This window comes from Homarus americanus, unplaced genomic scaffold (genome assembly GCF_018991925.1).
Source record: "Homarus americanus isolate GMGI-L3 unplaced genomic scaffold, GMGI_Hamer_2.0 scaffold45595, whole genome shotgun sequence".
In the NCBI taxonomy this organism is placed as follows: domain Eukaryota; kingdom Metazoa; phylum Arthropoda; class Malacostraca; order Decapoda; family Nephropidae; genus Homarus; species Homarus americanus.
In genome coordinates this window covers 170,601-197,500 of record NW_024738941.1, presented here as the reverse complement: position 1 = coordinate 197,500, position 26,900 = coordinate 170,601, and the positions used below count along the sequence as shown (strand labels likewise).

The following is a 26,900-nucleotide window of genomic DNA, read 5'->3' as shown; positions in this document are numbered from 1 at the left end:
TCTTGATCTTTGAAGTATGTGTGTGTATGTATGTGTGTGTGTTATATTTGTTCACATATGTACGTTTATACATATGTCTCAATGTCTAGTCGTATCTAATTCAATAAATAATGCTACTTCCCTCGAATCTAATTGAGTGCAGTCTAAGGTTGAGATGCGTCCGCGGGTAGGATAGCATGTTAAGACTTGGTTCTTGGAGATGTTCAAGTGTGTCCATCATGCCAGAGTGTTATAACTTAAGCCATCGTTCTTGGAGTGTTATAACTTAAACCATCATCTTTAAGTGTTACAGCTTAAGCCATCGTCCTTGGAGTGTCATAACTTAAATCGTCGTCCTTAAGGAGTTATAAGTACGGACTCACATCTTAATTTTAAGTGTTATTGCAATAAAGACTAAACTTAATGACCCTAAGGTCAGACAGACCGACCGACCGACCAACCGACAGACAGACAGACAGACACAGACAGATAGATAGATAGATAGATAGATAGATAGATAGATTGATAGACTTCACAGAAATGACGATAACTCCAAAAACTAAATCTTATTTGATATTTTGCTATGAAAAAAATTATCGTGGGAGTTGAAAGACACAAAAACTATTTTTTTTTCTTTTCAGAATTGTCGTCTATCATTCTGTCGATGGATATTATACTGTTGTGCCTGACTGTCTGTCAATCAAACTTTTTTGTCTAGTATGATAAAAAAAGTAATGAATTATTTATGCGTAATACGTGGATAGTAGAACGGTTTTATTTTGTTCTTGATCTTTGAAGTATGTGTGTGTATGTATGTGTGTGTGTGTTATACTTGTTCACATATGTACGCTTATACATATGTCTCAATGTCTAGTCGTATCTAATTCAATAAATAATGCTACTTCCCTCGAATCTATCTTTTTTTCCTTTATTGTAAATCAAACTCAAAAGTATTATACATCAACACAAATATATACAAGACAAATATCACCCAACTATCACAACAAAATCTTTACCCAAAAGTGAGTCTAAGGTTAAGCGGGATTAAGATGCGTCACTTAAATCCGCCTCACGTCTCGCAATCGCTCATAGGATTTATAATACCTGGCTGTAATCCTCATGTAATCCCTTTAAGACTTGGCTTGGAGGACCGTCGTAAGTTGGAAAGTCCTAAAATAATAGATGGAGAGGAGGGTTCAAGTCTTAACACAATGTGGGGCAAGTCCTGTTTTGAGAGGTTCAAGAATGGTAGATGAAACCGTAGTAATAAGTCCAACATAAAGACTGAGTCCAACTATTTTAAGTCCTAGAATGATAAATGGAAATGCAGAGAAAAAGCCAACATGATATGGGTAAGTCCTGCATAGAAGAATCTCGAAATAAGGGACTGGAGTGACTCGGTAACGTTCAGTAGAATGTGGGTAAGTCCCATGAGGTTAGGAAAGTTACAGCCGCATAAGGAATGGAATGGACTTGCAAAGTTCAATTTAGTGTGAGCGAGTCCATTTTCGGAAGTCTTTGCTTGGGTTGAATGAGACAGCCGCCCAGAGTCCAGTATAATCCGGATCTGATGAATGGACTTGGAAGATAAGTCCACATCCGTCAGTATCTTATGAGTGAGTTGGAAGAGCAAGTTCAGTTAACATTATCTGGATGGAAAAGTCCATGGACCCATTATCTCATGAATGAGTTGAGGGTCTAGTAACTCTTGGCCTTATCAGTGGCCTTAAAAGTCCAAAAAGTCCAGCCCGTGAGTTGGCCTTGTTACTGCATAAAAGGCCAAATGATGTGGTGAGCCATTAAAGTCTGAGCGTGAAACAAAGTGTATTGGACTTGCCTTTGTTGGTTGTGTCTTAAGATCAATGACTCAATTTAGAGGTTCTGAGACGCTTGGGCGACCACACTACTACCACACCACTATTACCACGCCACTATTACCACGCCTAAGCTGCAACACCACTACCACCACGTTTCTACCACCACACCACTACCACTACTCTACCACGGCACGCCACTATCTTCACCGCCACTAAGCATATACGGTACACATAAATTCCCGAAAATAAACACACACAAAAATTCTCCCCAAAAATACAAATATATAAATGTTAAGACTTTAATTATGTGACGTCACTTTGCCAGACCATTATTTTTTTCGTTTCATTTTGTGGTCGACGTTACCTTAGGATAATTTATTGCTAGACATATAATTTAAATCTATTTTCCTTGATGACTAAAAACAGCACAGCGTGAAGGAATTTTGGGGGTAATTACTCTAGCTGACTGGGAAGTGGAGGTTATTATAATAAAAACTGGGATTATGGAACACTAATTACTGAATTCTCGGTATAGAAACAGCTAATGTGGTCGGCACTGCACTCGACAGTCTTCCATTTTCTCAACTGCAAAGTCGGGTACATATTTATAGTAGCCATAGGTGTTGTTTGGGGGGAATGGCTTTATCAATATCTTGTAAGGGGAAGGTGCCTAGTCAACCAAACCAAACCTAACCTAACCTAACCTGACCCCGTCCCCTAAAGTAAGTGTTAAGGGAAGCTTCTATCAGGTAAGGTCATGTATATATGTCTATTATCCAATTTAACTAAAAAAAAATAACTACAATTGATCTAAGGGAAAAATAACACACAAAAAAGATGGAGAAATTTACATTCTTACCCAGAACAAAAAAAAAACAGATCAGGAAAAAAGAATAAATTTACCTGGAAGGAAAAAATCAGGAAAAATAAGAGAGATTAGAAGTGAATAAGGAAATAAAAGAAAGGTAGAAAAGTGGATGGCATAAATCTTTTCGTTGATGTTCTGTAAGATAATTGGATTCAGGGATGAAAACTCAACCAGAAAAGTGGAGATTAAAAGTCCGAGAGAGAATAAACTACTGTAAGAAACCCATGAAAAAGGAGTAATGTCTACACTTTATACTGAGGAATGAATGACTACACCTTTATACTGAGGAATGAATGACTACACTTTTATACTGAGGAATGAATGACTACACCTTTATACTGAGGAATGAATGACTACACCTTTATACTGAGGAATGAATGACTACACCTTTATACTGAGGAATGAATGACTACACTTTATACTGAATGACTACACCTTTATACTGAGGAATGAATGACTACACCTTTATACTGAGGAATGAATGACTACACCTTTATACTGAGGAATGAATGACTACACCTTTATACTGAGGAATGAATGACTACACCTTTATACTGAGGAATGAATGACTACACCTTTATACTGAGGAATGAATGACTACACCTTTATACTGAGGAATGAATGATTACACCTTTATACTGAATGAATGACTACACCTTTATACTGAAGAATGAATGACTACACCTTTATACTGAAGAATGAATGACTACACCTTTATACTGAAGAATGAATGACTACACCTTTATACTGAGGAATGAATGACTACACCTTTATACTGAGGAATGAATGACTACACCTTTTACCGATATATTATAGAAAACGATTTAAAACAAACATCCCAAATCGTAATCGAAAATAAAAACACCCGATTTCAATAAAAAAAGGAAGAAAAGGAGAAAAAACCGATTTTGGCACCGATATCCTGGCCTCACTGTTACCTCGCTTTATGACAGGGCGTTTCACTACCCCTCCCTGCCACCAGTCCGTCCCACGCCTCTCTCTCTCCCTTTATGACAGGGCGCTTCACTACCCCTCCCTGCCACCAGTCCGTCCCACGCCTCTCTCTCTCCCTTTATGCTTCACTAGCCACCAGGCGTTTCACTCTCCCCTCCCTGCCACCAGTCCGTCCCACGCCTCTCTCTCTCCCTTTATGACAGGGCGCTTCACTACCCCTCCCCTTCCACTACCCCTCCCCTGCCACCAGTCCGTCCCACGCCTCTCTCTCTCCCTTTATGACAGGGCGCTTCACTACCCCTCCCCTGCCACCAGTCCGTCCCACGCCTCTCTCTCTCCCTTTATGACAGGGCGCTTCACTACCCCTCCCTGCCACCAGTCCGTCCCACGCCTCTCTCTCTCTCCCTTTTTCATTCGGTGATTATTTTTTTTCACTGGGTATTTGTCAACGTGTGAAGGAAATTACTCCATTTCTTCCGCCCACTACCAGCCTGAACTGTGTCGGGTGAGGTCAACTGTTATTACCCCGTGTGAGCCTCTACTGTTGGTGATTTTTTACTGTTGATTCTGTTATTGATGGTGATTTATCTAATCGTTGATTTTGCTGTTGTTTTGGTTTGATTTTACAGTAAAGACAATCAGACAGACAGACAGATAGATACACAAAGAAACAGATAAACGTATAGATTGCAAACGAAACAGAAATAAAGAGCGAAATGGAGAAAGAGAGCAACAGAGAAAGATAAAAAAATATTATAAAAATGCAGAAACACACAGATACTGGCGCTCAAAAAATTACAAAAGAAAAGAAAGACAGAGAAACAGAAAGACAGACTATCAGAGAGGGAATGTGAGAGACAGAATAGAGTCAACTAGAAAAAGACAGACAGACAGACAGACAGACAGATAAATGATATCTAAGAAGAAATAGACAGACAGAGACAAAAAACACATAAAGAAAGAGAGAGAGCGAGAGAGAGAGTCAACAGCTGGAAAAACTGACCGTGAGTAAGTTATTTTAGCCTTAAGAGAGAGGACAGATCAACAAATTCTCAAGATTAGGAAAAGGAAATTGATATATGATAGAGTGGGCGAAGCTGAGAGGGAGACTGAAGGATGAGGAGGGTGAAGGATAACAGAGAAAGTGGGGAAAGCAGGCGAGAGAGAGAGAGAGAGAGTGGGAGAGGGGGCAAAGGGAGAGAGAGAGAGGCAAAGAGAGAGAGAGGCAAAGGGAGAGAGAAACTGATAGGGTGGGAGAGGAAGGCAAAGACAGAGAGAGGGAGAAAGGGAGGCCAGAAGAAGAGAAAGGGGAAAAGAGAGGGAGACAGATGGGAAGAGGAGAAAGGGAGACAGAAGGAGAGAGAGGGCGACGGAGAAAAGGGCAGAAAGAATGAAAGACACATAAAAGAGATTGGAATTTAAACAAAGGGAGACGAAAGGAGAGAGAGGGAGAGAATAACAGAAAAGAAGAGTGATGGAGAAGGAAGAAGAAAGATGAGAAAGTGAATTAGGGAAAATAGAGGAAAAAGGCACAAGGAAAGAAGAATACAGACATTCCTTCAGACAACAAAAGGAAACAGAAAAGGAAGGAGAACATTTCCCCCTTGGTAAAAACAGCTTTTTATACTCTCTCTCTCTCTCTCTCTCTCTCTCTCTCTCTCTCCCTAGATGTGCCTGTCTGTCTGTATGTCTGTCTGTCTGTATTTTCAAACTCATGACCACCCGGAGTTCCCCCTCACAAATAATGTTGTATCACACTATTTAAATCATTCCGACCCTGGATTTCAAGGTTCACAGCCCCATGAAATCTAAATACCATCGCCACAATATTCACATCCTATAGTTTATAATAGATACATAAACACCAAGAGGCAAGAACGTTCCATACTTTAATAATATTATTATTGAATGAATGGGTTATTTGTGCTGTCACCTGCAAACATTTACAAAGGCCAAGGTGTACGTACGTATATACAGGTTGTTGCAAAAGTTTTTTTTTTTTAATGTAAAACAATTTATGCACCATCCTGTAATATATATTTTGAAGTTCACAGAGAGAAAATATAATATATATATTTTTCAGTTTGATATTTATTCTGTGATTTAATGAATATTAATGGTTTTAAGGGATCTATTGGTATAAAATTCTTAAGCTGTGGGAAATACATTATAACATCAGTAGTCAACAGTCGAGGAAAGTTATTTGTGTTGGTGAGAATTGCACTTTATTGTCCAAACTTAATGTTAGTTTTTTCTTGTTGCTGTGTGAGTTGTTCTTGTTTGTTTGTAGGAGATGTGAGAAGTTTGTTACATTGAATTGTATGCTGAGAGAGAGAGAGAGACACAGATAGATAGACAGAGAGTTCGAGAGTCAGATAGACAGACAGAGTTCGAGAGTCAGATAGATAGACAGAGAGTTCGAGAGTCAGATAGATAGACAGACAGAGAGTTCGAGAGTCAGATAGATAGACAGAGAGTTCGAGAGCCAGACAGAGAGTGAGTTGGAAGAAAAGAGATACAAAGAGAGACTATGGAGAAAGAAAGAAAGAAAGAAAGATAACCATAATTCTCTATAATGGCTCATATAATGCATCACGACACCATTATGATGACTTAAATGTTTTTACTTCACCACCAACCTTAACCTCCAAAATGAAGATAATTACGGTACATAAATATTTCAAATAAAGATATAAAACATTTTTCTTTCACTAGTTATTGATCTTCCATAAATACACGACGAAGTTTAATGAGTAAAACCTAAACACAATTCTATTAACACAAAAATATTAAAAATACTTTCAAAATATTCAAAACATCTACGTGTAATAGCACCTAAAGGTTTGGAATATCGAGTAATAGTCATAAATGCTCTCTTTTGTTTATCATAGAAAAACACCAAGTGAATGTAAATGTTCATTGAAAATTCTCACCTAAGGCTTATCTTCAAAAATTCTTCAGGATACCAAATACGTTGTTAAAAAGAATTTTGTTTACACACACACTGAGGTTAGGTTATCAAAAGAGTACCACCATGTAATAATAAGCGTATTCAAAGATTGACCCACAAAATTATCAACGTTTACGCATCAAACACCTGGAAACGTTTAGAAAATAATGCATCCTAAAAAAACGTTTTCATGATAACGTTGCATCTAAACTCAACTGCAAAAGAAATCTTGAAATCTTAAAACTTGTGTGGAAAACTGTACCCCAAAAAACGTTCTTAATGTCACTGCCTAGATTATCCTCACAGAAACGTTTAATATCAACAAATGTTCCAGAGCTTGTGAGAGGAGGGATCACAAACATCCTCAGAGTGTGTGAGAGGAGAGTTCACAAACATCCTCAGAGTGTGTGAGAGGAGAGTTCACAAACATCCTCAGAGTGTGTGAGAGGAGGGATCACAAACATCCTCAGAGCGTGTGAGAGGAGAGTTCACAAACATCCTCAGAGTGTGTGAGAGGAGAGTTCACAAACATCCTCAGAGTGTGTGAGAGGAGAGTTCACAAACATCCTCAGAGCGTGTGAGAGGAGAGTTCACAAACATCCTCAGTGTGTGTGAGAGGAGAGTTCACAAACATCCTCAGCGTGTGTGAGAGGAGAGTTCACAAACATCCTCAGAGTGTGTGAGAGGAGAGTTCACAAACATCCTCAGAGTGTGTGAGAGGAGAGTTCACAAACATCCTCAGAGTGTGTGAGAGGAGAGTTCACAATCATCCTCAGTGTGTGTGAGAAGAGAGTTCACAAACATCCTCAGAGTGTGTGAGAGGAGAGTTCACAATCATCCTCAGAGTGTGTGAGAGGAGAGTTCACCACCAAGAGGCCACACGATCACCACCAATATATGATGGATGCCAACAGCCCCCAACACAATGTATTTCTTTTATTCCCACCCTCGCCCGGTGAGACTATCGGCTACATTTGCCTTGAGGAGGATTTGAGATAATCTATCCAATCAGCGCGAGGGAGTTGTTTGCCTACCCGACGTCAGAACTAACATTCCTGGGATTTCTGACGCACGCTATTGGCTGGTGAGCAAATTCCGCCTGTGTTGATTGGTTGGCTGTCGATGGCTCTCCTCTCCTCTACCGACTCAGCTGGAGACTAACTCTAACTAGTGTGGGTAAAGTGGAGGGGGTGGACGTCTGCTTGTGTGTGTGTGTGTGTGTGTCTCAGCTTGGCTTTACATAACCAACTGACAAAGTCCAACAATGTTATTAATAAAATGCAGTAAACGACCATTTGTAATTATGAACTAAAATCAACAATAGTTCGTTCAAAATTCGGTCAGCCAGAATATAATTGGTGAGGAGAAAATGTTTGTTTCTGTTCATTGAGAGTAAACGATGTAATACTTGATGTTAACACTACTGTACACAAAGCTAGCGAGGAGGTAGTCAGCTATCTCAGAAAATCATTAGACCTTGAGAGGCCAACCAACCAACTGCCACCTGACCTTGCGGCCTCTGTGACCTATTTGTCTTCTCCTCCTACTCTTCTCCTTGCCTTCCTCCTCTTCTTCTCCTCCTCCTCCCCACTTCTGTGCTTTTCTTCTCCCCTCTGTTTCATATTTTATGCAATTTATTTTCTTGCCTCGTATCCTCGATTTTCTCTCTCCTTTTTTTCTGTCTCTCACCTTCAACTTGTTTTTCCTTTCTTATTATTTTTTCTTTTTCCTTTTTAACTTTTTTCTCGTCAAGTTTTCATTCTCTCATCGATCTCCACTTCCTTCTCCCTGGTAGCTCTCTCTCTCTCTCTCTCTCTGCCTTCCACCAGCTGCCGAGATATAGTGAGGGACGATAAGTCATCATCGCCTCGTCTACAGCTGGACACCTCCCAGATGGAGAGCCACGGAGCTTCACGAGAGCTTCATGTGTGACAGACAGAGAGAGAGAGAGAGAGAGAGAGAGAGAGAGAGAGAGAGAGAGAGAGATAGAGAGAGAGAGAGAGGCAGAGACTTTTTTCCTTTTACATTAGAAATATAAATTAATCTTTAGTTAATTAAGGAAAAATTAGCGAAGTTGTGCAATTTACCTGACGTAGGAGAAACTAGAGGAGGAGAAGGACAACGACGAGGAAGAGACAATGATTCCTAGAGACGGTGAGACGATGATGACGGTAAGACAATGATGACGATGAGACGATGATGATGATGACGGTAAGACGATGATGATGATGACGATGATGATGATGATGAGACGATGATGACGGTAAGACAATGATGACGATGAGACGATGATGATGATGACGGTAAGACGATGATGATGATGAGACGATGATGACGGTAAGACAATGATGATGATGAGACATGATGATGATGACGATGATAACGGTAAGACGATGATGATGACGATGATGATGATGATGATGACGATGATGACGGTAAGACAATGATGACGATGAGACGATGATGATGATGACGGTAAGATGATGATGATGATGAGACGATGATGACGGTAAGACAATGATGACGATGAGACGATGATGATGATGACGGTAAGACGATGATGATGATGAGACGATGATGACGGTAAGACAATGATGATGATGAGACGATGATGATGATGACGATGATGACGGTAAGACGATGATGATGATGACGATGATGATGATGATGATGATGACGATGAGACGATGATGAAGGTGATACTGTGATGACGATGAGACAAGGATGGGGATGAGACGATGATGACGATGAGACGATGTTGAAGGTGAAACGATGATGATGATGATGATGATGATGATGATGATGATGATGACGATGAGACGATGATGATGATGAGGATGAGACGATGATGACGGTGTTCTTGGAATATGCATGAAGTGAAAGACAAATTACAAAAACCGGATATTCTAAGATTTTTTTATTGACATTTACCATCATGACCTGAGAAACCAAAGACGAGGTGTGGTATTACTGTGTGGGAATTCAATGTTTATTTTCATCCCTCGAGACTAGATCAACATCGCGGTGGTATTATGTTGTTTCAGTGTTAAGTGTTGAATGTTGTAAAGTGAATTGATGTTTGTGATGTTTGTAGTGAAGAATAGATTTGGGTTAAACTATCATGTTATCCAGGATTTAAAATTGGTGGACTATACTGTATATACCTCTTAGGGATTCTGTGTATTGTGGTTGACTTCCTGTTTGGTTATCATCATGTAACCAAGTAAAAATAACATGTGGTAGTGATGATAGAAGAGTTTAACGCGAGAGTTGCTGAACCACGGATGTTAGCTGCTGGGATTGACCATTGATGTTGATAGAGGGGTTAATACTATCAATAACCATGGGCGTCCAGTGATAAATATCTATAAGAATTATTTACTGGTAATACATAATCATTCGTCATGTAGGGAGACAAGACGTTGAGCGGTGACCTATCATATACAGGAAGGTATGAGAGGAGACCTGGAAGCTAGAGATAGTCTTATACCTAATGAATAGTAGAGTCATGAGTGAAATACAGAAGCAGGAGGTGAACCAGAGAAAGATGGAGAGGTTGGTATTTCATCTAACCCATTGAAAAATATTATGTCTTTTTACCAGAAACAAACCAAATTTCACAGCAGAATATGTCACGTATATATCCTGAGTCAATAGTATATCAGATATACTCTAGTGAAATGTATATACCAGACCACACAGAGGAAGATCATTTATAAGACTACGACTCATGTCTCATAATCTGGGGGTAAAGACAGTAAGGTGGCGGGGAGGGGGGGGGGGAGAGAACAACATTCATACGAAGGTTCAGGTTTTGTTAGAATGTTGTATGTCTTCTGGATGTTGACTTATATTTAGAATGTTAGTCTGTTCCTCTATGAGTAGTTGTGGATAATTGTGTAAGTATATTGATAATGTAGAGTACTTTATTAATACGTGTATGATTATATAACTGGACATAAAGGTAATATGAAAAGACACGTATAAGCTATATTTAACGGTTAATTTTCTAGATAAATGATTTTGTAGTGTGTTACCAACTTTGTAAGCATGTATACATATTGTGATATTATTTTCGTCAAAAAACTCACTAATTAACTATCTGCGTTGTTTATTAGCCATTCATCCGTGTACGAAAGACAGAAACAATGAAAACAGACGAGAGCGACGGTAAATAGTGACGGTGTGAATAGCAGGGAAGGCGTCAGGTACGTGTGTGCGTTGTAACCAGGCAGGGAGGCCATTGAGGAACAAATATTGGTTCAATGAAAAATATAAGTGATGGGAGGGGAAGCAGTGCGTATCTGTCTGTCTTGTCTCCTAAAATGTCAAGCATAAACAGCGTGAAATATCCATTGAGGTAAATGTTTAGTGTATCAACCTTGTTCTGGTGTTGGTGAGGACTCTGGGAAGGAGAGGATTACTGATGACAGGTAAGAAAAAGATTATGTATCCGGATCACCTGAAGATTAGACACTGCAGCTTATCTCTTTTGATGATTAAACACCATAACGGAACCTGAGGAGGTAAGGTTAGGTTAGGTCTTGTGTCTAATCTTCAGGTGATCCGGAGGTCTAACTGGATATTCAATAAATACTTATGTGTCTCACGACGAAAAATCTGTCAACACCACCACAAACTTCCTCACAGACTACCTCAAAATACCACACACACACACACCCTATCGCTACTTAATAATACATAGTTTATAATCAATAATCAGACAATTACCAATGTGTAAGATTTACCAGATGGTGAGCCAGCAAGGTATGTATTATCACCTTGAGCACTACATTACCTGACCGAGAGAGAAATCGTCTCCTTCAGATATCGGAGAATTAGAAATGATCTCAATATTTATTTTTTGTATCTTTTAATGTCATCGGTGTGTGTCCACTACTCCACTTGGAGTTATATATCTGAGGCTGAGTGGACCAACAGATCACAAAAATGACCTGAATGACATGGTTCGATTCCCAGAGAGATTTCATTAACAGTTGAGGATTCCTTTTTTTCGATACTGAATATTTGGTCGCATTTTTTCTCTGTAGTATTATTATTTTGTGTTACAGTCTTCTCCTTTTTTCAATAGACACTTTCCAGTGACCATCAGACTATTATTATTATTATTATTATTATTATTATTATTATTATTGTTATTATTATTATTATTATTATTATTATTATTATTATTGTTATTGTTATTATTATTATTTTTATTATTATTATTATTATTATTATTATTATCATTATTATTATTATTATTATTAGGTTCTAATACAACCATCTTCTTTTCTCTTATTTCTTAATTTATATCTTATATCTACCATCATCTTATTTTATATTTTTTCCGTTCTTCTTCATCCTCTCATGTCTTCCCCTCCATCTCTTGCATGTATGTTGTTTGTCTTATGTGAACGGACCAAAAATATAAGGAACGTGACAGTTTGGGAGGGAGAGAGGGAGAAAGAGAAATAGGGAGATTGGAAGGAAAGCAAGAGAGGGAGAGGGAGAAGGGGGTAACAAGAGAGAGAGAGAGAGAGAGAGAGAGAGAGAGAGAGAGAGAGAGAGAGAGAGAGAGAGAGATAATCAACGAGTTTCCAATTTAGCCTAAGAGGAATAAATCACACAATTTACGAATCTAGGTTAGGTTAGGTTAGGTCAGGTCAGGTTTGGTTAGTAAAGGTTATAAGGAATCTCAAACACGTGTAAGTAATGATAGTCTCTTATACTCATACAAGCGACACGACTACAACACCATCTTAGCTTCTAATACCCAACTACGTGTGACTAAACTGTACTGTCGTGATTCATGAGTGAAAAACACCACCCATAAATTCCAAGACCCTGTAATTTGGGTTCATTTTGAGGTCCATGAAAGACTATAAGCATCTAATATGTATAATTTGTCCTTATATTTACCAAAAGCAACTTCACCACGTTTTCTTTGATGCCTTGGGAATTTGAGAGAGAATTAAACTGTCATCTTATACTCAATTCCACTATATTTCGGTCGTTTTAAGCTCTGTGATTGGTGGAAGACGATCAATAGTTGTTCTCTGGTTGTTCTAGCATATGATTGGGTGGCGTGAAGCTTAAAATTAATTTTAGTTTTCTTATAAGTTAAAAAAGTGTTGAGTCTACCCTAATCTGCCTGTTTGATTTTTTCTCCTTTTCTTTATAATCTTATTCTCATTTCTCTTGTGCTTCTACTTTCTAGTTTCTTCTTTCTGTATGTATCTTCTTGCCTCTTATTTTCACGATGTTTCTTCACGTTTTCTCCTCACCTCCACACTTCCAGGTGAACGAGGCAGCTGTTACTGCAGTCATCCGTACACGTCGGGAGGGTAATATGTCTTCCCGAGATTCTGTCGAGGTCCTGTGACGTCCATCTCCTCCCGTCACTCACAGCTCTTCTCACTGGACCAATCTATAACATCCATCACTGTATCGGTGTATTATATCCGTCACTGGACCGGTCTATAATATCCATCACTGGACCGGTGTGTAATATCCGTCACTGGACCAGTCTATACTATCCGCCTGTGGACCGGTCTATAATATCTGTCACTGGTATGGTCTATACTATCCGTCACTGAACCGGTCTATAATATCCGCCACTGGACGGGTCTATAGTATCCGTCACCAAAGGAACCTCTATAACGCATCTCACTGGAACAGTTTCATTTCCCCTGCTGGACCGGAAAAATGACTCACACTTGGATCAGTATGATGTCCCCAACTGGACTAGTCTCCATCATACATATTTCCCCAACTATTACAGGTGTGTGTGTGTGTGTGTGTGTGTGTGTGGACCAATTCATCCTCTGGTAAGATAAACGAGTTTGTACACCGTAGATATTGATCTCACTCAAACACATGGAGGAGATGCAGTGAGAAGGCTGGCATTTTGCCTCGCCCAGGTCTTCAGTTTAAAATAATAATATTTAACCCGGGAGTACTGCTCTGAATGCCTACATGGGTGCCAGTGCCTCGGCGTCAGCTGACATCCTCTGTAATATAGTTTTGCTTATTTCTTCACTGCCATTTATCACTTCTCCCCTCCTTGACTTTAAAGGCCCAAACTTTGTCCTTGACCTCTATCCTCTATACCTGGAAAAATCCCTTGGGATTCGCCTTGGATTCTCTTGCTATTTTGATTTCATAGTCTCTCTTTGCTTTCCTTACATTTTTCTTAACATTCCTAGATAGTTCATTATACCTGTTTCTGAGCTGCTCCTCCCCTCCCTTTAATTTCTTATATATATATTCCTTTCTTTATTCCTATGTCATGTTTAAGATTTCTGGTCATCCACCTTGGCTCATTCTTATTTGACCTAATTTTTCTGTATGGTATATACTGAGGAGACTGATCTTTGTATAGCGTGAGTGTTGTGTGGATCATCATGAATTTTAAAACAAATTTAGGAAGTAAGAAGAAAATTATAACTCTTTTTTAATATATATATATATATATATATATATATATATATATATATATATATATATATATATATATATATATATATATATATATATATATATATATATATATATATATATATATATATATATATACACATTCTTTACACAGTGATCAAATGTCGTATCGTGTCTCCATGGCTTTATGTAACGTGCACCTGTATGGGTTGACGACATACAATGATAAGAAAGCATAAATAAGTTTCACTATTGGATTAAGTCTGTTGTCTGTTGTCCTTATGTCAGTCTGGGACCTGAGCGAGCAGTAAAGTCAAGTGAAAGCCGAGGTTTCAATCCGAAAACTAACTGGTTAATCCAAGGTAGCTTGTCAATCTCTTTAACTAGGCTACCACTAACAATAATTCCTCGTGTGACGTTATCAACAAATATGTTAGGTGTTTTTTGTTCTTTATACTTTTTAATTAAAATATGCGGAAAATGAGGTTTTGGGGAGCATATACTGTATCATGCCACTAACAGAAACTAGAAAAATCCTAGCCCTCTGGAATTGTCTTTTAGAATATATTTATAGAAAAATCCATTGAAAGAAAAAAATATTTGCTCCCAGATAGACCAAATCGATATGGAAATTCGAGAGTGCAGAGGCCTGGAATACCAGAGTGGCGTCGTCTGATTAAGAAAGAAACTGTGAAAAGGGGGAAAATATGGTATACTGTACAAGGCTACCAGAGAATACGAAAAAGATGGACGGTCAGAATTTGTTACAGCAGAAAGGATGACGATGAAGGAAGTGAAAAGAGACACCATGTTGACAAATTATTAAGCATTTATGGTAAATAGTATATCCAGAAAATATGAGGACAAACAATCATGTCAGAATCGTCACAGGACAGTGTGTGTTGTGGGTGAAGGCAATATGGACACTGAAAATATGAAGAACAAGAATTCCAGAGAATATGTAGGAAAATAAGCTCTCGTCGAAATTGTCAAAGGAGAAGGAAATGTGTCGCCGTGGAACACAAACAGGAAACAGGCGGGTGAAAAAAGGGCTGCGCTACAAAACAGCGTCACGCCCCACTCCCCGTCAGTCCTCATGCATACAAAACTTGGTCTCTACAAAAGTTGGGGCGGGACAGGGCTCCGTAGGTCATGAAAGGCACGACTAAAGCACCACCCCAGAAATTGCTGGTCGGCTCAAACTCAACGCTGTCAAGTGATCCTGAATGGATTTTAATATGTTGAACTGTTTGTGAAGTGAGACTCAGAGTGCTAGGAAACGCTCTCTAATACCGGAATTTTATCATATATAAACTTGACATCATGAGAAGTATCCATCAACTTTATTATATCGCTACTGTTACTCTCCCCTGTAAGAGTCAATAGTTTTACTCGTCTACTCTCTTCCTACTCTCAATATAAGGTGAGTCACTGAATTCTTCCTTAACACACCCGTTAAGCCTATTATTTAGGCTTAAACAAATAAACCCTAGATAATTCATACTGAAGCTGTCAGAAGTCTTGTACGAGAGGACACACACACACACACACACACACACACACACACACACACACACACACACACACACACACACACAAACACACTGTAGCACCAACAGTTTTGATTTCTTCTCTTCCACTATTATCCTCTTTGTTTTCTTCATCCCTTCTAGTCATGCCAAACCTTATATCACTCATAGGTAAAGACGGAGAGAGAGAGAGAGAGAGGGGGGGAGGAGGGACCCCCCAAAATCACAGAAATAAGTAAAACATTCCCATAAGTCGACCCTCTCAACTATAGTACAATAAATACACCTTTACACCCATTAACATTCATCCCAACTGTCAAAACCCCTACTCAGAATTCCCTTACGAGACGTTCCAATTCTTCTTTTGACTCCCAAACATCTATACATCATCTCGACGCGTCATCACCTCTGAATTCCGATCATTGTGGACAAGTATTTTCATATTTTCTCGTCCATATTAGGGGGTTGGGGGGAGACCTTGCCCCCTTGACTTGCTTATGCGAGGACATCTCAAGGTATGGTAGGCTGGCTCTCTCTCTCTCTCTCTCTCTCGTACACACCAGCAGATAGATAAAAAATCGACATATAAATTTGTTAATAATTCGAATTTAAGTCAACAAAAAGATAACGATTTACGGGTCATTGCTCTGAAGGTCTAACCAGAGACTATAAGCACATCATATGATAGACGCTTGTGTAAAGAAACGTAACCAGGCCTAGATCCAGGAAGACCTTATTTCACTAACCTAACCTAACTTAACTTAACCTAACCTCACCTAACCTTCGGGTATTAGCTACTCAGAACACAACATAATGTTTCCAAAACCTTACCTTTCCACACTCACGCCACACTAGCAATAAACACCACTAAACACAACCTTCCAGCCACACACACACACACACACACACACACACACACACACACACACACAGTCACTCTCTCCAGGCAAAAACCTTCCTAATTCAAGCTGAGGTCATCTTAAGTGTACTGGATTATCAAAATTCACGTTGCTCTCCTCCTCTTCTTCTACTCCTCCTCCTCCTCCTCCTTCTCATTCTTCTCCTTCTTCTCCTCCTCCTCCATCCTTCTACAATAATCCCCAACAGTGAAGTCCTCTGGGGTTATGGTCATCGAAGTAGTGGGTTTTGTCTGTCTTCCGTCATTAAAACTAGTACCCTACTTTTCCAACAACAAAAATACTAACTTCCACACGTAAATGGGTTAAATTACCACCTAGCCTTAATTACGAGACTCAACCCCTACTCTTATTCACTAATCGACTGGTATTATCCCTAAAGATGTGTGTGTGTGTGTGTGTGTGGGGGGGGGGGGTGTACAGTCTTACCCCTCTTGTGGCCAGCCAGTCATTCCGCCATGACCGTGTTTTGTGGTATTGACCTCTCATTGTCATCATGGTGTTTACAGTAAGAATCATATAATCTTTATGATATTATATTACGTGGGCTTGAACAAATACATACACACACACACACACACACACACACACACACACACACACACACACACACACACACACACACACACACACACACACACACACACTCGAACTTAGATCTCTTTCTCATGACATAACTCAAGGGGTTCACGTCCTTATAACTCACTTAGGTAAGGCATCAGTGTCCCTCACCACAAGAACCAACATTCTTCACATTCAAATCTAATTTAGTAAAATCTTCCTACATCTTTACATTGGTTCAGTATGAGTAGAAATATTTCAGACACACTATAGAGAACGCGTCTAGTTATACAGTAGAATAAAGTTTTAGTGCAACATCGTCACAATTTTCAAAATTGTTGTGTGTAGTTGCTTCAGTGGGCCATTTCTGAATAAGGGCCAAAATTGAATGCCTACAGTCACATTCTCAATGATATTATCTGCCAAGGCTCTCTCTCTCTCTCTCTCTCTCTCTCTCTCTCTCTCTCTCTCTCTCTCTCTCTCTCTCTCTCTCTCTCTCTCTCTCTCCATCAATTTCTTAGTCTCTCTTTTTATCCTACAGTACATCACACCTTCATCACACAAATTATCATACCATAATCACCGCCCTCACGACTCTCGCCCTGCGCCTGTAAGTCTGAGCCGGTGCTCCCTAACGCAACTACGTCAACACATCTGGCTTCGTGAAGTTGATTGGGCGCCAATATATAGAGAGGTAATTGCTTGCACACTGTATGTCACCTATGCTGTCTTATGGTGTTGTAGCCACGTGATCTTAGTACCTTGTGGCTTATGAAGTGGGTTGAGTTTTAATGGTTATCTGAGTGGGCAGGAAGACAAGTTATCTGAGTTGCCAAGAAGACATTTTCTGAGTGCCCTGGAAGATATGTTATCTGAGTGGCCAGGAAGATATTTTATCTAAATGGGCAGATAATCATGTTATCTGAGTGACCAGGAAAACATATTATCTGAGGGGCCAATAAAAACCATCAGGAGAGAAGGGAAGACAGCAAGACTACTCCCCATCCTCCCAAAAGTAAAAACTAAATAAATTAAAACACACAGAAAGGATCCACTCCTCCTCTCCGTGTCCACAAAACCACCAAAGTACAGGACAACGTTATCTAATTTGTCCTCATGAAACTCATTTTAACATTAGTACAGACATATTTACGACTTCTCCTGCCTTAACGTGGGTTCCTCACCGCCATCACAAGAGAGACGGTCGTGTCGTATCTCAGGAAGGAGGAGAGACAGTGCAGGTGTGATAAGGTAGTGTGAGGTGGAGAGATGGAGGGAGGGAGGGGTGAGCGCTGGCCCCCGTGTACAGGCAGGTGACTAATGGTGGCCCAGCCGAGGGTGAAATCAATAATGCGTATATGAGGGACAATTACTGCAGGGATAGCTACTGCGGCTTGAACAATAGCACGGGGGGAGGGGTTACTATTTTTTTTATACTGACACACACACACACACGCACACGCACACGCACACACGCACACACACACACACACACACACACACACACACACACACACACAAGATACTTACGTCACTTAATTTGTATGAATTTTCAGAACACCGGAAACATATATCAATAATATACCGAATATACATCTAAGAAAAAAACTATCAGGATCTTGGAAAAGTTTTAATTGAAATCAAAATAAAATCGACTCTTATTATACCCAAAATACCACACATTCACCATGATGAAAAACACACCACGTACCCCCACAATAATCAAGAACAAACAAACCCTCGTATTGGAAACCCGACAAAACCAGACACAATCAACATTCACGCTTCATTTGCAAGATTACCCTCCGTGTGCTCCCGTGTTGCACCACATTGCAACAATTTCTCATGGAACTCAACACCAACTGCCGAAATCGTGACAAAACTGAAAATCCACGGCCTGAAAATTGTCAGAAAATACAGCTAAGATCTGCATGACTTTGTATGTATAATCAGCTGCCGTATCTAGTGAATAATGAAGAGAAAAGTGGAGTAGCTGTGGTGCTGTGAGGGCAGTAGAGGAGTGTTTACTGTGGTGCTGTGAGGGCAGTAGAGGAGTGTTTACTGTGGTGCTGTGAGGGCAGCAGAGGAGTGTTTACTGTGGCGCTGTGAGGGCAGTAGAGGAGTGTTTACTGTGGTGTTGTGAGGGCAGTAGAGGAGTGTTTACTGTGGTGTTGTGAGGGCAGTAGAGGAGTGTTTACTGTGGTGTTGTGAGGGCAGTAGAGGAGTGTTTACTGTGGTGCTGTGAGGGCAGAAGAGGAGTGTTTACTGTGGTGCTGTGAGGGCAGAGGAGTGTTTACTGTGGTGCTGTGAGGGGCAGTAGAGGTTTACTGTGGTGTTGTGAGGGCAGTAGTGTTTACTGTGGTGCTGTGAGGGCAGCAGAAGAGTGTTTACTGGTGTTGTGAGGGCAGCAGAAGAGTGTTTACTGTGGAGCTGTGAGGGCAGTAGAGGTGTTTACTGTGGTGTTGTGGCAGAAGAGTGTTTACTGTGGTGCTGTGAGGGCAGTAGAGGAGTGTTTACTGTGGTGTTGTGAGGGCAGTAGGAGTGTTTACTGTGGTGCTGTGAGGGCAGTAGAGGGGTGTTTGCTGTGGGGCTGTGAGGGCAGAAGAGGTGTTTACTGTGGTGTTGTGGGGGCAGTAGAGGAGTGTTTACTGTGGTGCTGTGAGGGCAGCAGAAGGTGTTTACTGTGGAGCTGTGAGGGCAGTAGAGGAGTGTTTACTGTGGTGTTGTGAGGGCAGCAGAAGAGTGTTTACTGTGGTGCTGTGAGGGCAGTAGAGGTGTTTACTGTGGTGTTGTGAGGGCAGTAGAGGTGTTTGCTGTGTGCTGTGAGGGCAGTGAGGAGTGTTTGCTGTGGAGCTGTGAGGGCAGAAGAGGTGTTTACTGTGGTGCTGGGGCAGTGTGGCATGGTGCTGTGAGGGGCAGTAGAGGTGTTTACTGTGGTGTTGTGAGGGCAGTAGAGGAGTGTTTACTGTGGTGTTGTGAGGGCAGTAGAGGAGTGTTCTGTGGTGTTGTGAGAGTGACCAGAAGAGGAGTGTTTACTGTGGTGCTGTGGGGCAGAAGAGTGTTTATTGTGGAGCTGTGAGGGCAGTAGAGTGTTTACTGTGGAGCTGTGAGGGCAGTAGAGGAGTGTTTACTGTGGTGCTGTGAGGGCAGTAGAGGAGTGTTTACTGTGGTGCTGTGAGGGCAGTAGAGGAGTGTTTACTGTGGTAGAAATATTAAAAAATTAAAACAAATAATTCACGTGATGAAAAATATACCAGTTTCTATATTATGTAAAATGTGTGTGTGTGTGTGTGTGTGTGTGTGTGTGTGTGTGTGTGTGTGTGTGTGTGTGTGTGTTTACATATTTATACGTATTAGTTTTAATGAGTAACTCCAGTATGACCTTAACCGATAATAATTAACCCACTATCATCACCTGAACCATGCTAAAATACAATACACACACACAAACTATTGAACTCTTTAAAACGTGTAAATAACCACTATAATATAATCCATTTAAAACACACATTATTCTCATTCATTTATTATAATTCCCAATGAAATATAAATACATATATTACACAAATGTTTAAATATATACAAAATTACCATATGAATTATTTATGTATAGTGTATGATTATATTATGTATATGTATATTTGTATACTGTATTTGTTTTGGAATGGTAAAATTTATACAACAATAACAACAATAATGCTGTTTATATATATATTATGGTAATATGGGCAGGTATAAATGTGCACATAAAAGGGTTAATTGACAGGTATTTTCTCACTGGCAGGTACGAGACATCGACACAGCTGGGTGATTCAACAGGACGGTAATATAACTGTAGCTTTAATTGTGTCTTTATTTTGCTTGGAGAGAGAGAGAGAGAGAGAGAGAGAGAGAGAGAGAGCAAACAAGGAAAATAAATGAAATACTTGACAACGTAAATAGGATCAACAAAATAATAAAGAATAAGAGAGAAAAAGCCAAGAGCGGTAAGCAGAGCCCTGATGGGGAGGAGGAGGAGGAGGAGGAGGAGGTGAGCCATGAGGGGGGAGGAGGAGAAGCCTGAGGAGGAGGAGGGCCATGAGGGGAGCAGAAGGAGGAGGAGACCCCGGACGAGGAGAAAGAAGAAATGAGGAAGAGGAAGAAGTGAGTCATGAGAGGGGAGAAGGAAGACAGAGAACCATGAGGAAGGAGGAGGGTGGAGAAGGAGAAGAGACCTGAGTGGGGGAGGAGAAAGAAGGAGAGCCCAGATGGGTGGGGGGGTGAAGAAGGAAGAGAGCCCTTACTACTTTGTTAGGTCAAGTAGGTCCGGTAATTGGTCTCAAGAGTCGTCAAGTGGCTCAGGTTAAGTGGTGTTGGATTAAAGGGGTTTAGTATGGTCCCGTCAGGAAGGTAAGGGTATAGGACACATTTGAAGGGGTAAGTAGGGCTTGTTTGAAGGGGTAAGTAGAGCTTGTTTGAAGGGGGTAAGTAGGCTCCATTTGAAAGGGTAATATAAATTTGAAGGGGTGAGTAAGATGCGCTTGAAGGGGTAATATTAGGCTGAAGGGGTAAGTTAGTAGGGTCCATTTGAAAGGGTTAAAGGGTTCATCTTATACGGAACAATGGAACGTACTTAAAAGGCATAAATGGCGTCCGTACAGGTAATAAAGGCGTTCGTGTTTAAGTGGGTTGTAAGGCTGGATTAAATGGGTTAGTTAGATTAAGTTGTAAGGATTAGTAGCGTCCTCGTTAAAGGGTTTAAAGGTGCTTGTGGTGATTCTTAATTATCTTCCCTCTCATTTCTTTCTCATCGCTATTGTATACATCATTCTCTCATTTTCCTCCCTCTATCTCTCCGTTCCTCTCTTCCTCACTATACTCCTCTCTTCCTTCGTTCCTTCTTCCCTCCTTCCCTCCCTTCGTCTCTCCCTTACCTTCATCCTCCTTCCTCCTTCACTCCCTCCTTCCTTTACCTCCTCCCTACCACCCTCCCTCATTTTACTTCTCCCTTCCTCCTTCCCGTCCTCTCTCCTCCCTCACTGTCCTCTACCTCCTCCCTTCCACTTTCCCTAACCTTCATCTCCATTCCTCCTCCTCTCCCTCTCTCTTCGCTTCCATTCCTCCTCCTCTCCCTCTCTCTTCGCTTCCATTCCTCCTCCTCTCCCTCTCTCCTTCTCTGCACCACCAGTCTCCTTCCTCTCTCCCTCCCTCTTCCCCTTCTTTTATTCAATACTTCCTTGGTAAATGAAAGAGTGAGTGAGACAGAAATAATAACGAGGAAGTGTGTGTGTGTGTGTGTGTGTGTGTGTGTGTGTGTGTGTGTGTGCGAGGACTGAGTTTATGTATACACACTTCATTACAGCAAACCAGCATAATGAATTCCAAATTACAGTGCATTACAGAGTTCATTACAAAACATAATCTAAGACCACCTTATTTTCGGGTTGTGTTGTCATTTGGTCTTTATATGGTCTTCGTCGTCAATATTTCTGTCTGCCTATCTCTGTCTTCCTGTCTCTCTGTCTGTCTCTCGGTCTTCCTACCTGTCTTTCTCTTTCTCTCACAAGATACAGTTGTCTAAGATGGGCCTCGCTGTTCAAGTCTTTGTCAGAGTGAGAGTTTGCGTCAACGCTTTTAAGTCTTAGTTGCAGTTGAGTCTTATCCGAGTGGGTATTTAAGAAGGTGGGCAGGTTAGGTTAGGTTAGGAAGTTTCAGTTGGTTTTATCTCTCTCTCTCTCTTTCTCTCTTTCTCTTTATTTTTTCTTTCCCCTTCTCTTTCTATGTTCTTCCTTTATCTGCCTCTTTCTTTTCTTCCTCAGGATTTCAGGTTTAAAGATTCGTCTCTAAATGATCTCCCTCTCCCTCTCCCTCTTTATCCCTCTCCCTCTTCCTCCCTCTCCCTTTCCCCAACTGAACGTCACCGCTCGTAGTGACATTAACATAACCAAGAACAGTAATACATTATGTTAATTGAAAGAAAAATGTACACTCTCTCTCTCTCTCTCTCTCTCTCTCTCTTGTTACTTGCGCCTTTCTTCCTCCGAGAGATTAATGTCAAAAAGTAAAAAGAAACTAGGAAATAATTTGAGACAACAAAAACACCGAGACTTTCTTGGCAGTCGTCCATGAACGTATTGGAGGGGGGGAGGAGGAGGAGGAGGAGGAAGAGGAGGGTAAGAAGAGGGAGGAGGAAGAAAAGGAGAATGAGAGAAGAAGGTAAAGAGGAATCGAGTGAGGGAGGTGGGAAGGGAGAAATGGGAAGCAGAAAGAGGGAGGGGGAAGGGGGAATTGTAACGATTTAAAGAGCGGAAGGAATTTTGTTGGGAGGCGAAGGAAGGGGAGAAAAGGGAGATGGAATGAAGGGGGGACTGTAATAATATAGAGAAGAGGAAGGATTTGACAGGAGAATAACAGAGGTGTGGGTAAGGAGAGAGGAAGAGGAAGAAAAGAAGGAGAGGCGGTAAAGGTACAGAGTTAGTGGGAAAGGTGGGAGGGGTGAGAGAAGAGGAGGTGGGATACTTTAAGGGTTAATAAAACATGGAGGGAGGGAAGGAATAGGAGAGATTGTGATAAAGGATGACAATGAGAACCATGTAAGGGGCCATGTAAGAGGAACTAAAGGAAAAGTGAGAGAGGGAGGATGGGAAAGGGAAGCCAGTAACCCGAAGGCTCACAATACATTTTATGACTTCGAGAAAAAATATATGACGGTGTGAGGGTGTTGTTGTTCCTGTTCTGGCCAATATATATATATATATATATATATATATATATATATATATATATATATATATATATATATATATATATATATATATATATATATATATATATATATATATATATATATGTAACTAAATATCTCGTCTTTTAATTATTGATTTTAAAATTTTGAAGAAGAAATCACTTAGAGATCCCAATAGAGTCAGGTGTTTCTGCTTCCTGATCCCTGATTAGCATTACTTTCAGTCTTTACAACAGATAAATTGACGTAGAGAGACAATTGGACAGTGTCCTTGTCTGCCCGGGGTAAATGATATGTTTACAATACCCGGTGTGATGACTCATACAATGGTGCCTCAGTAAATGCTTCATATACCCGTGTTGTTTCAGTCATCCGGATCAGATTGATTCATACAACTCTGAAAAGTCTCATCTTGTCTGCTTCGTTGAACTTAAACTCTGAAATCGAGTCAAAACGTCCTGAAACATTTTGTTTTTCTTGTTTACCCAACATTATTTGGAAAATATAAGATTTATGTCAATACGTGTCATAACAAGTAGTGAATTCAGATTTTCCTCCTCTTAATTCACAGTTGGTTCAATTAGTTTTTAAGAAGATAATGTCGCAAGTTCATTTCCACCGAAGACTACGTTAATCTATAAAGCATTGAAACCCCAAATCTGCTAAAATGAATGATATGTCAGCCTTACAAGAAACAGTGATAGAGTATTCCATCTCTAGAGTGAATGATTGATCATGACATTTAGTGAACAAGTTGCCTGAGTCCTAACCGCTCAATTATTACAGAAACTCATGACTTGCTTGTATATACTCGAGGTCACAGGTCTAAATCAGTCAGAGGTCAGTGTCCTCATTTGAGACGGGCAATCACACACGCCCCGCCTCGCCAAGGTGTAAATGGCCACCTGTCTTCCCTAGAGAATATATCGCTGGTCCTGAGACACACTGTACCTCCAGTTTAGGTTTCACTCCAGTGCTTGTCTGTGGAGCTCCAGGGTGTAGATCAGAGTTACTGTATGACTGAGTGTTGGTCTTATATATGATGACAGTCAAACCTTTGTTCTTTGATAATTTTCACAAAGCGTTTAGCGTTTTGTTTTGGACGTGTTTTATTTGGTATGAAGAGATAATGCTTTCTCTGTCTCCTCGCCCATTTTATATCATTATTCAATCTACTTATTCCCATATTTTTATTCCTTGTACTTCATCTTCGTTTATTGATAAAAATAACTCTGTTTGCCTTAGACTGCCAAGTCCGTGTGGTAAAGATCTAAGTCACTCTGGAGACTCACATTCAAGAGACACTATTCCACCATGACACAGAATGTTTCCAGTTCCACGTAAAGATATACTTCCGTTCGCTTCCTTTCATTTATCTTACAAAAAATAAATAAAATTCATAATAAAATTAAGATATATTTTTTACTCTTCTTTAGTTAGAAAATTATTATGTTCTTAAGTATTCTAAATTAAATGAACCACCTTAGATGACTTTCAGAGTTAGGAGACACCTCTTAACACCTGTCATGGCGTTACAGGTATAAATCATTAATGAAGAACCTCCACCAGGTAACCTCCAGAGCCTTGGTCCATTAGACGCGCTCGTGTATTATTGGTGGTAATTTTGGGGTCTTGAGAAGGATGTTCTTATTGCTTAGAAATTCCTGCATTTTATTAGATTTTTCTTATTTATTTATATTATTTCTTGGTATGAAACTTTAGTGTTTGTGGAGAGAGAGAGTCAAGGTTTATGTTAATGAGACCTGCAGGTAACATTCTGGAGGAGGCACCCTCACATCTCGCCCTCACCTGTATGGCTTTGGCTCTACTTTACGAGGCTATCAGGTGTGGTGTTCACTGTTAGTATTTCGAGTAATTAATAAAAGATAACAGCGAATTATATTGACCAATCACATACCTTCATAACTGTGATGTTACCAATGCTGCACTAGGGCATTGGTAGTTGTGTGGGCAATTATTGCTTTGGAACGTGTATGACATGAGAGTCTTGGAAGCAAGTGATTGGCCAATGGAAATGCACAGTGTTCTGACGTGACATGATACAGTCCAGAAGATGTGTCGTGACTGGCTGAGAGCTAAGTGTTCCTCTGGCGTGAACATTACACCAAGAGGGACTTTTCTTTCTCTATTTTTTTATGTTTTTTTTTCTCTAATTGCTCAATACGTTGATGGCTGAAACTCACACTACCTCTGTTCACCGACGATTAAGGTACAGATTAGAGGCAGTATTCGCCACGATCGTGACTTTGAGTTTATTAAGAACTGAGGTATGAATAAAAATTAATTTAAATATTAAATATTTTCTGGAAGTAATTTGCATATTGATTAAATAATTCTATGATTCATATATATCCCGTGTTGAATTTATAAATGTGTATTTCGACATATCGATATATATATTTATCTATAATTGAATTGTACTTTCAAGTTGACTCTATTTATTAATTAATTAGTTCACGGTTTAGTTATTTACTAATCCCTTTATATGTTTATATGTTTATCTCTTCAAGTTAAATTCGCTCTATAAATCAACACATTATCGTTTTTCGTGACACTGTAACTGCCCCCTCACTCTTCCTCTGACCCCTACTGCTCCACCTTCACCACCACCTGTTCCTCGCATCTGTAAATCACAGCAAAGGTGTGTTTACCTGGGGTGGCGTGTCGGGGAACCCCCTCCACCAACCTTTAATTATAGTCCTACAATGATACATGGTGTGTTATATATCATACATATATGGCTTTTCTCATTCTTCATAATGACCTTCAGTTCACATGTTCATATATGGCCTCCATTAAGACACACACACACACACACACACACACACACACACACACACACACACACACACACACACACACACACATACACACACACGCACACACACACACACAAAATAATAATAAATCATCATTCATATAATAATTTGACTTCATTTGCCACACCGCATAATTATATACCAGATACGTGTATATATACCAGACACAACGTAATTCCAGTCATTTAAATCACTTAGATAATACTTAAGGGGTAACTTGTTCTGTAAGGTAGTTGGACGGTGTTGGCAGCGGGCAGCCCACACCACTGTGACGTCATTCCATCTAGTTTTGAACAGCTGGTTCAAAAGAGAAGGGCAAAT

At 40.1% G+C, this 26,900-nt stretch overlaps 1 protein-coding gene across 1 annotated transcript in view; it reads left to right on the top strand.

The window, feature by feature from the left end:
* Positions 1–26,900, top strand: part of LOC121874396 (neural cell adhesion molecule 1-like) — a 161,235-nt gene that overhangs the window by 18,186 nt on the left and 116,149 nt on the right. Inside the window, exon 2 of the mRNA XM_042378525.1 lies at positions 20,800–20,838. The gene's annotated coding sequence lies outside the window, so the exon portion shown is untranslated. The remainder of the gene's footprint in view (positions 1–20,799; positions 20,839–26,900) is intronic.